Genomic DNA, 12,070 nt, shown 5'->3' on the forward strand with positions numbered 1-12,070 from the left:
CCCATACTTGTTCATATTTCTTCATTATAACTCTAGCTGCATTGAACATTCTTTGCTTTGTCATTTTAACCAAATGTATATGAGTAAGCATTGAAAAACAGATCTAACTTATATTGTTTTGTTTCCTGTGGTTATTGTAGAGTTTTTAAAGAAAAACACCCACACATAGAAATTACTGTAAAAGCACACACTGGGGCCATTTAACAGATCCACCCCTTTGGACACCATGTCTTTGGACTGTTGGACAGACCTGGAGTCCCAGGAGCACTTGTTACACAACAGCAGTCCAAGCACCGTAAGGTAACAATGCTAATGTTGAATGGATTGCTGCACTTAAAAAAATGCAATTTTAGTGGATGTTAATGTCAATCGCAGTTTATTTTCTCATTAATACATCCATTCATCCATTATTCAACCCACTATATCCAAACTACAGGGTCATGGGGGTCTGCTGGAGCCAATCCCAGCCAACACAGGGCACAAGGCAGGAAACCAACCCCGAGCAGGGCGCCAGCCCACCGCAGCTCATTAAAAGAACAATAACAACATTTATTTCTATAGCACATTTTCATACAAATAATGTAGCTCAAAGTGCTTTACATGATGAAGAATAGAGAAAAAAAAGACAGTCAGAATTAGAATAAGACAACACTAATTAACATAGAATAAAAGTAAGGTTGTCTGATGGCCAGGGAGGACAGAAAAAACAAAAAAAAAACTCCAGACGGCTGGAGAGAAAAAATAAAATCTGCAGGGGTCCTGAGGCCACGAGACCACCCAGCCCCCTCTGGGCATTCTACCTAACATAAATGAAACAGTCCTCATTGTACTTAGGGTTGTCATGGAAGGACTTGATGATGACGGTCATGTGGACTTCTGGCTTTTAATCCATCAATGTAGGACATCACGGTGCTTTGATAAGGAGGCGGTGGTGCAGATCGCCACCACAGAAAATCGGAAAAAGAAACAGAAGAAAGAGTAGGGGTTAGTATGGATTTTAGAGTCACCATGAATAGTTATGATAATTGATTGAATATACAGAGTGATAGATAGATAGATAGATAGATAGATAGATAGATAGATAGATAGATAGATAGATAGATAGATACTTTATTAATCCCAAGGGAAAAATTCACATAATCCAGCAGCAGTATACTGATACAAAAAAACAATATTAAATTAAAGAGTACTAAGAATGCATGTAAAAGCAGACAATAACTTTGATTAATGTTAGCGTTTACTCCCCTGGGTGGAATTGAAGAGTCGCATAGTGTGGGGGAGGAACGATTAGGGTTAGGGTTAGGATTAATTTAAAGTGAAGTTATGAGAAGGCCATGTTAAAGTAATGTGTTTTTAAAATGCTCCACCGTATCAGCCTGGCGAATTCCTATTGGCAGGCTATTCCAGATTTTAGGTGCATAACAGCAGAAGGCCGTCATATAAACTTAGTTGTACATATGTTTGTGACATTTAAAGGCTGAGGGTCGGCCTTTCATTTTGTTTGAGATGTTGGGTCAGGATGTACTTAAAGATATGAATTGGCTCTTAAAATTGCAGTATTTTACTAAATTAAAACATATATCTGGTAATATACTAATTGAAATATGCAATTATCCATGCATGGTCTAAACCTCACTTAGGTTAGAATCGACGATGGCAGCGTACAAGTAAAGGAAGGAACTGAGCTGGACAGCAATCCATTGCAGGCCACACTTACATGCTGTACATTCATGTTACCATGGGATGAATTAAAAAAACTAGTGGAAAGTCTTTTAAATGTGTAAGGGAGAATGATCTACAGCATCATTCTCATGGGAAAAGAGTACAAAGGCATCACAGATATTAGTGTGGTCAGGAGTTGAATTTGGGTTCTGACAGGTCTAAAGCGGCACCTGTAACTATTGTGCAATCATACCAACACTATAAATAAGAAATACCATATATACTCGCGAATAAGATGGGACTTGATGTTACGGTATAATTTCTGGTATTTGAGAATGTCGGTCGTATAAGTTGAATGTGGTCCAAGAGATTACGATATGCTAACATCCACCTGAGAGAGTAACCACGGAGCACACAGCCTTTATTTTCTATGTGGGTGCAGCAATGCGCTGTATCAGCGTGTGTTCCTAACCTCTGTCTCTGTCTCTCTATTGTGCCTACGTGACCACACAGTAATACCCAAACTATTCCAAAGCGACTTTTGCACTGATTTGTGATTTTTCTATCTCACACCCTCGCACACTTTTACCGTAAGAGCATCCCTTATCTACGATGGAGCGTTCGATCAGAAGAAAATATGAAGCTGGTTTTAAATTAAATGTCGTTGAAGTAGTGAAAGAAATTGGTAACTGCGCTGCTGAAACAAAATTCGATGCGTCTGAGAAACTGATGAGTGAGATTGGAGGAGGCAAGAAGATGTGAAAAAAAAATGTAAGTGTCGCATTTTTGAACAGGTGTGTAAGTCGGTGTCTGATTTTATGATCGATTTTTTGGGTTTCAAAACCTGACTTATACGTGAGCATATACGGTATATATATTTAGTTAGTTTAATTAAAAACTGCCAAACAACACAAATCATTCCTTTAACCCACTAAGCTGGCTCTGACCATAAATATGAATAAAAATGGCATGACACTTTAGTTTATGTGTCCATTATAAACAGCTAAAGGTCTGAAACACATTATTAGCCTTTTTAATATGAGATCCAACAATGAAAAATGACAGCTACATAGTAGTTCAAAAGATTTATTAGCTAATATATAAGCTGAACGTGACTTTGTCTGGTATACAACAGTGTTGAACCCATCTCCACCACGTTTTGCTTAGATTCCCCAGAAGAAGATCATGGGCCATGTTTCATTGCAAGATTTTCCTGTTTGGGAAATTTCTTTAGTGACTATATCCGCGCTTTAGTGCTGCTAGAAGGCAATTTGTGGAATTTGGTACACGTATACAGAGCTGCTTTCCATGGTGGGTTTAGCCAGCACTCTATTCTGCACTGGGTAAATCTGCTGGTTATTAATGATAATTTATTATTATTAATAGAATATTGTAGTTAATATTTTATGGAGTATTAATAGCTGGTTTATAATGAATATCTAAAATTAGAGGGACTAAAGTTTGCCGAGTGTATCCAAAGTAATGCCCGACCAATATGAAAGCCACCATGCTGCTACTTTAAATAGCATCTCTTGGTGACTTGTTCCTTGAATCTACAGTTCTTTGTGTGAAAAATCATTTCATAAAACATTCATACAAGCGTTAATCTGTCCCCAGGTTCTTGTTGAGGAGCTTATATTAAACAGTAACGTATATCAGTTGTACATATTCACTTCAAAAGTAGATGTCCACATCTAATACAACAGGATATTCATGTTATGTCCGCTGTAACTGATGAGGACGCCTCAAGAGGGCAGGGCAGAATAGCACATTATGTTGGCCTCTTTCTAATATCTGTCAAGTGTCTATATATCTAGCAGTTGCAAACTCTTACTGCGCCATTTTATATGTCTGCTTCAGAATATTACATTTGTTGTACACAAGATATCACATTAAAACATTCTTGAGCAATTTTAAAATGTGCCTCTTCACTTTGCTTATAGACAGTGTTAGTCCCTGCAGTGGTAATCTAACCCCTGAACACTTTCCATGTGCTGTGGAATTTGGCAAGTCAAGAAATTCTACCAGCAGAATGAATTAGACTTGTCATGTACCTAACCTTTACAAAAAAAAAAAGTGACAATGCACTGTTTGGAAAAAACCATTACATGAGAAGAAACGCAAACAGGAATATGCTTAAAAAAGCAAACCATTGTACTGTATACAGTATATCAGATCACCAAAAGAATTGGGCGTTCAAAGGAAGGAGAAAAATGTCTGCAGAGCATTACAGAGTAGCTTCAAAGGGTCCAGCTTTACATAAAGAGGGGATACTTGGTCTAGATTGCTCTTCACCATACAAGTGACTGTTAAGACATTATTTCAAGACAAGGAGAGCTTCCAGTGGTTCGCAGTACAAAACAATTCTGATGCCTATGTGCTTGTGGGTGCTTACAGGGGAATTTCTCTAAGGATTTTCAAATCAGTAATTAACCATTACAGCGTATTATCTAAAAAGAAAGAAAAAAACAGCAAGAACAACAACATTTATTTCTATAGCACATTTTCATACAAATAATGGAGCTCAAAGTGCTTTACATGATAAAGAAAAGAGAAATAAAAGACAAAGTAAGAATTAAAAAAAGACAACACTAATTAACATAGAATAAGAGTAAGGTTGTCTGATGGCCAGGGAGGACAGAATAAATAAAAAAAAAACTCCAGACGGCTGGAGAGAAAAAATAAAATCTGCAGGGGTTCTGAGACCATGAGACCACCTGATCAGCCCCCTCTGGGCATTCTATCTAACATAAATGATCAGTCCTCATTGTATTTAGGGTTCTCATGGAAGGACTTGATGATGATGGTCACGTGGACTTCTGGCTTTTAATCCATTCCAATGTAGGAATATCATGGTGCTTTGATTAGGTGGTAGTGGTGCAGGTCGCCAACACAGAAAACAGGAAAAAGAACCAAAGAGAAAGTAGGGGTTAGTACGGATTTTACAGCCACCATGAATAGTTATGATAATAAATTGAATATATAGAGTATCAGGATTAAATTAAAGAGAAGTTTTGAGAAGGCCACAACAATGCTGCTAGTCTACCAAGAGTGTGGGGCTCAACCAAATTCAGTGTAACAATGGCCTCTAATTTCCATCCATCCATTATCCAAGCCACTATATCCTAACTACAGGGTCACGGGGGGGTCTGCTGGAGCCAATCCCAGCCAGCACAGGGCGAAAGGCAGGAAACAAACCCCAGGCAGGGAGCCAGCACATTGCAGGGCGCACACACACTCACACACCTATAATACACTAAGGACAATTTCGGATCGCCAGTGCACCTAACCTGCATGTCTTTGGACTGTGGGAGGAAACCGGAGCACCCGATGGTAACCCACGCAGACACGGGGAGAACATGCAAACTCCACACAGGAAGGACCCAGGAAGTGATCTTAGGTCTCCTTACTGCCACCCTCTAATGTCTCACAATGCAAATCTAGGTGGCTATTTTAACTGCTTAAACTTGTTTCAGAATTATACTCGACAGCACAGTGCTGTGCAGCATGCTAATAATTCCTTCATGTAAAGATGGAGTATCTGCATTGCCTTCTTATGAACAACACGCTTCATTAGATTATTCCTTTGGTCTTTGATCCTCATATGTGTTACCATTACGTTACACACATGATAAAAATATAGGTTTCGTCTTTGAGGTTTGTCTCTCTATAGAAAAAACATTTCCCACTTTAAAATGGTTCACTTTGCTCTAGCAGCTAATGTATTCCCAGAAAAACAGCACTCCTGAAATTAAAATAAAATACATGGTTCTTTGTTTCTTTCTGGACTATAATTACTGAGCTGAGTTGACATGATTTTAACAAAATGCCAAAGCCCTAGTTCGGAACCTGCACAATGTAATACTGTATATTACAAGAGTTCTGTAGAGTTTTACATGTATATCAAACTATAGACTTTAATATCCTGTTCCATGGAAATGCTTAACCTTCCTTTCACACTGTGACAGTTTATTTCCATGTGGTGACTTGGCTCTCCCAATTTGTTGAAAGCCACAATAAAAACTATTATATCTGGAGTCCAGTTTCGGCACTATTTGTTCAATTTCTCAATTTAAAAAAATCCTGGGCTACCATTTTTAGCATGCCTGTGATAATGTTTTATGTAAAAAAGCCTTAACATCACAGCAGTTGATTGATTACAGGCATGTTAATATATTAATTTTCACAGACATGCACATACATATGATACGGTATTCAGAAATAATTCTTTTTCACAAGTGATGGCATTCAGGTCAAACAGGAATTAAATAAAGCAAGTGGCTTTTTGTTTAAATATATTATAAATTACATAAGCAGCCATGAGTTTAGAGGTATATGTATTTGTGCAGGGATAATAAATGAGGTCCAAGACTGGAAACATCTTTCATACTCCATCATAAATCAACAAGAATTGGCAAAAGCCCTGAAAAACATATAATGAGCCAATGATGAACAGTACCAAGTTCATTTTAAAATATCAGCACAAATATTTCTTAAATTATCATCTGTTTATCCCTCTCCAATTTATTAAACCTTTCTAGAGAGAGACCCTTTAAAAGCACTAGTTAAAATATGCAGCTGTCTTTAGCTGGTTAAACACCAGATATTTATGTTTTTAATGTCCGTTCAGAATTTCTTTTTCCAAATGCCGTTAAGTTTCCTCACCATGATAAACTAGTATAGCCAAGTGAATAATTTCCTGGATGACTGCTTTTTCAAGCCGTTACGCCAAGGCACAGAAAGCAACTGGCATGACAATAAATTCCCTTGTGGAAATCCATCTGTCTTTCTCTTTTTCAGCTTCTTCCACACAGGATGCCAGAGGTACAGTCTTTCAAGGCACATCTATCTGTGTTACACTGACGTTAGGTCTTACATTGTTAATGAGCTAATGAGCCAGCAGCCATAACACATGCACTCCTGAAGATGCCATCCACCTGAAACTCAGTATGTTCAGGGCGGGTCAGTACTGTAAAGTACAGTACACCAACACCTGAACACCAGCAAAACCAAGGAGCTGGTGGTGGATTTTAGGAGGACCAGGCCCCTCATGGACCCCGTGATCATCAGAGGTGACTGTGCAGAGGGTGCAGACCTATCAATACATGGGAGTGCAGCTAGATGATCAATTGGACTGGACTGCCAATACTGATGCTCTGTGTAAGAGAAGACAGAGCCGACTATACTTTCTGAGAAGGCTGGCATCCTTCGACATCTGCAATAAGATGCTGCAGATGTTCTATCAGGCGGTTGTGGCGAGCGCCCTCTTCTACGCAGTGGTGTGCTGGGGAGGCAACATAAAGAAGAGGAACGCCTCACGCCTGGACAAACTGGTGAGGAAGGCAGGCTCTATTGTAGGCACAGAGCTGGACAGTTTGACATCTGTGGCAGAGCGACGGGCGCTGAGCAGACTCCTGTCAATCATGGAGAATCCACTGCATCCACTGAACAGGATCATCTCCAGACAGAGGAGCAGCTTCAGCGACAGACTGCTGTCACCGTCCTGCTCCACTGACAGACTGAGGAGACCCCACACTATGCGACTCTTCAATTCCACCCGGAGGGGTAAATGTTAACATTATACAAAGTTATTGTCTGTTAAACCTGCATTGTTATCACTCTTTCATTTAATATCATTTTTTATTAGTATGCTGCTGCTGGAGTATGTGAATTTCCCCTTGGGATTAATAAAGTATCTATCTATCTATCTATCGATCTATCTATCTATCTATCTATCTATCAGTCTGTCTGTCTGTCTGTCTGATCCTGCCAACTACGCTACAGTTATATCTATTATATAGTGCATTTCACATCTATCTATCTATGTATCTGCTTGGATGGGAGACCATCTAGGAAAAGCTTGGGTTGCTGCTGAAAGAGGTGTTGGTGAGGCCAGCAGGGGGTGCTTACCCTGTGGTCTAAATGTAGATGCCAATGCCCCAGTGCAGTGATAGAGACACTGTGCCGAACAAATAGTGCCGACTTTCGGATGAGATGTAAAACTGAGGACCCTGGGTATCCTGTGTAAAGAGTAGGGTGTATCCTGATGTCCTGGCTAAATTGCCCACCACAGTTCTAGTCATTCTGGTCCCATTAATCATCCCCTCTCTCTAATTGGCTATCTCCCTCACAACTTCACCACCTGTTAGCTAATGTGTGGTGAGTGTAACTAGTGCAAAAATGATTGCATCATACAGGTGGGTACTACACATTAGTGGTGGCTGAAGTGGCTCCCCACTCACTATCAAAAGTGCTTTGAGTAGTGAGAAGAGCGCTATAGAAATGTAAAGAATTACTATTATTATTATTATTATTATTATTATTACACAGACTGGCCATCTGAAGGTGGTGTGACAGCCAATGATGGACAGCACACTAGGAGAAGTTAGAAACTTAATGCTATGTTCAGTCAGGACACAGTCACAGCAGTCTGCTGATACACGTTGAGGATTAGATGCTTCTATTTTTGAAATACAAGAAAATGAAAAATCTAGATGCTGAGTTTGAAAATGTCTACATTATTCAGCAAAATAAATGACAGATTTGAAAACAATCCATAGGATAAAGACTAATTTGTGAAATGATTGGTTTGCTGATTCAAGAAGTGGTGAAATACACCCTGTGAACAGAACTACAGTGAGAATTCAACTAAGTGCAGCATTGTACCGCTGATGACGAAATCTGTAAAAATGAAGCCAGTGGTGCAAGGAGCAGGACTGAATACTCACTCCTAGGTTAACCAATTGTAGTATGAAATACTGAAACGCACTCAGAAATCACCAGAATTATTCCCTTAGTCCAGTGGTTTCAGAATTTTCAGAATTTGTAATTCTATAGTGATATGGATTTTTGGCTATACGATTGTTGGATGAAGTAACAATTTTGAGTCTAAATCTGGAAATCTTGATTTTTTTAGCACACACACCTTTTCCTTTTTCATATATGAGCCAATTTTCATCATACAACTTCCAACTCCAACCACAGGTGCTATCACCTGTAATAAAGCGTCGACCCGACACAGACTGACATGGAGGCACGTATAAAATAACACAAAACGGTTTATTTTCGTCATCTGTGGAGCACGTCTTCCCCGTGAACCCCACAGGCACAACACAACTAAACCAAAACACACCCTTCTGGCACCACTACTCCTCCCTTGAAGCTTCGTTCTCTCCTCCTGACTCTGGTCATTGAGTGGTGGTGGCTGGCCCCTTTTATTGACCACCCGGAAGTGTTCCAGGTTCTTGACCACCTGGTTCCAATTGCACTTGTGGGTGGGGCTGAAGATTTGTCCAGCAGGGCTCTGCAGGAAACTGAGGCACCATCGTCAGCCAGGGAGGCTGCCACCAAGCGTCCCGGGGGAGGTATTGAGTTGTCCATGGTTGCTCCCCTAGAACATGTGTAGAAGGGGCATCCCGGCCAGGCCCACCACACACCCAAGTATAAGTACATATTTCCAAAATGTCTAATGTTTTGTTCCTGGAAAAATAAAAAAAAGAAATCCTGTGTGTAATGCAGGAAGCCATACAGGTTATATGAAATCCACTTTATCACACGGACAACTTAAGGTTAAGTAAAAAGTGGATTTCTCTTCTCACTGCACACTGTCGTCCAGTTGCACATGTCTTCTAATAAACGGCGGTTTAGGGAATATAAATATTTCGATTTTGAGGGAATTTGTGTTATTCTAGTAGCATAAGGGATGAGAAGTATAAAATGACTGCACCCAGTCAGCAAGGTTTACAAAGGACAGAGCAGAGCGTCTGCAGCCAAGAAAAATCTGTTTGACTAGCTCCTGGCAAACACTGCCACTTACATGCATTTAATAAAAATCAGGAGACTTTCACAACATTTTTTTTATTTCCCCAAAGGGAGCCCCTAATGAATATGCCTTGTTTTCAAAAACCAGTTAAGGTTAGGCCAAGGTTAGGGTTAATTTATTAGGTTCTATTCTTTCAATATCAGCATTCTAAAGGACAAACTTTGAAACTCTGAAAGAAAAATGTTTTTGACGTGATTTCACCGGCACTCCACTGGTGTTTTAATTTCAGTTCCTATACATATTCTATACCCATTTCAGGTATCTCAGTAATACACTGTGTTCTTTTCATTCACTAAAATTCTTTGGTCACTAATTGCTACATTTACTCTTCAAAGATCAACTTTTCTTGTAGAAGGCAATCTTGTTTTGTTCTGTGAATGTCTGAAGCCATTGCACTAAGGCAGTCAAAAACAACAAAATTGCTGCTTTAATTCCAAGAAACTGACATTGTTGTGGCAATAAAATAAGTCTACTTTTTTTTCTAGACACAAGTTATTTCTGATGCCTCCAGACATGACCTGTTGTCCATTACTTTTCAAGTTCATTTGGATAAATGGTGAAAGCTTTAACCTTTTCAGATGCCAGCTAGTCGCCACAGAACTCCAGGGATTTTCCTGCAATGCTGAATTATATACAGTATACTATATTCCATAAAGGTATTTCTAACATTTACAATATTTATGTTATAACCTGAAATGAGATTAACTGTCGTATCTGTTAGATGATAGAGTCATTCTGGCATCTCGATCTCAATAGTCATAAACTACATTGAGCTTAAAGTAACAAAATACAATGCTGAAATAACTCTGTCTTGTTATTAGTAACATTTAAATGGTGAACAGCGGTTAAGCAGGGTCAGAGTAGGCTCAATGAAGCAAACAGCCTTTTGAAGCACAGTTGAGAAATGTTGAACCCCAAGGATAAGCCATGAAATGAAGGCAGGCAAAGGTAACTGCGGGCATCTTAGTAATGAGCAGCAAGAGTAGTAAGCGTCATATTAGAGGTCTTCTGGCCAATGGCAAGTGTCAAAAGTGCATTTTGTCTTGGAGTTCCTGCTCCAGGATTCTCTTTTCTGCTGCTATCTTTTACCTTTTCTGGGTGTTTTATTTACAGAGACAGCACACAGATCTTTGAACACTAATTAGTCCTAATTTCCTATGTTTATGAGCCTTTAGTATATGGTAATTTACACCTCTCTCTCTCAAGCATAACTGTAATTACCAAAGCAGAGCTTAGCAGCCCCTGCATATCCATCTGACAGTATGTGAAATACATTTTCAAAAAAAAAGAACACCATTCCCCATATGGATTGGTTTATTTTTTTAAATTAAGCGTAGAAAAAACAATAAAATAAATAAAACGTCTGCATGTTTCAGAATATGTTTTCACCAATTAGAAGAAAGTACTACAGAAAATCATTTAAGATTAGCAAAAGAAGACATTTTCTGTTTTTAATCTATTGTACTTCATTGTAGGTTTTCACTTAATTACCTTGGAGTACATTTTTTAAATTTCTTATTAAGAAATATGATTAACAATTTCAAAGACAAACTACATTGATAAAAATAATTAGATCCATCTTTCCAAATTTTTATTATACTTGTTAACCTCTGACATTTGTGTCCTGTGAGGTATTTAAAGTGGCACAGGACTTTGCCAACATTCTAGGTTTAAAAAAAACCATTGATGAAACTTCAAGGTTGACAGGATTAGTGTACTGAACGTTCATTTGGGATAAGTAAATCAAGCTTCAGCTGAATTTGTTTTGGGAATAGAAGTAATTTTATTTCTCATTATTCTACTCTCTAAAAGGACTTGGAGTAACATGGTCTGACCATTCTTGACTGTTGTGGGTTTTTGCGTAACTGGGAATTTAGCATTTTAGGAAACGCATAAAAACCTCCTATGAAAAAAATACAGATTCTATGTATGGTTTATTTTCAGCCTTGCTGGAACAACTCAAGTTACTGGCCACTGCATTTTAGAGCTGAAATCATGTATGACTTAATATTACTTCATTTGCTTTATATTAGACATACTTAAATATTGCCATTTCCTACACAGAATTAATACATGCCCTGTCCATTTACATTGTAGATAGATAGATAGATAGATAGATAGATAGATAGATAGATAGATAGATAGATAGATATGAAAGGCACTATATAACAGACAGACAGACAGACAGACAGATAGATATGAAAGGCACTATATAACAGACAGACAGACAGATAGATAGATAGATAGATAGATAGATAGATAGATAGATATGAAAGGCACTATATAACAGACAGACAGATAGATAGATAGATAGATAGATAGATAGATAGATAGATAGATAGATAGATACTTTATTAATCCCAAGGGGAAATTCCCATATTCCAGCAGCAGCATACTGATATTAAACAATATTAAATTAAAGAGTGATAACAATGCAGGTAAAAAAAAAAAAATCAATATAATATCCTTAGGAGACTGCATTCCTTTAATGTGGGTGGTTACATCCTTCACATTCTCTACAACTCTGATAGCCAGTGTGATTTTCTATACTGTGGTGTGCTGGGCCGATAACATCATTTCAAGAGA

The sequence above is a fragment of the Polypterus senegalus genome, chromosome 18 (genome assembly GCF_016835505.1).
Source record: "Polypterus senegalus isolate Bchr_013 chromosome 18, ASM1683550v1, whole genome shotgun sequence".
NCBI classification, from domain to species: domain Eukaryota; kingdom Metazoa; phylum Chordata; class Cladistia; order Polypteriformes; family Polypteridae; genus Polypterus; species Polypterus senegalus.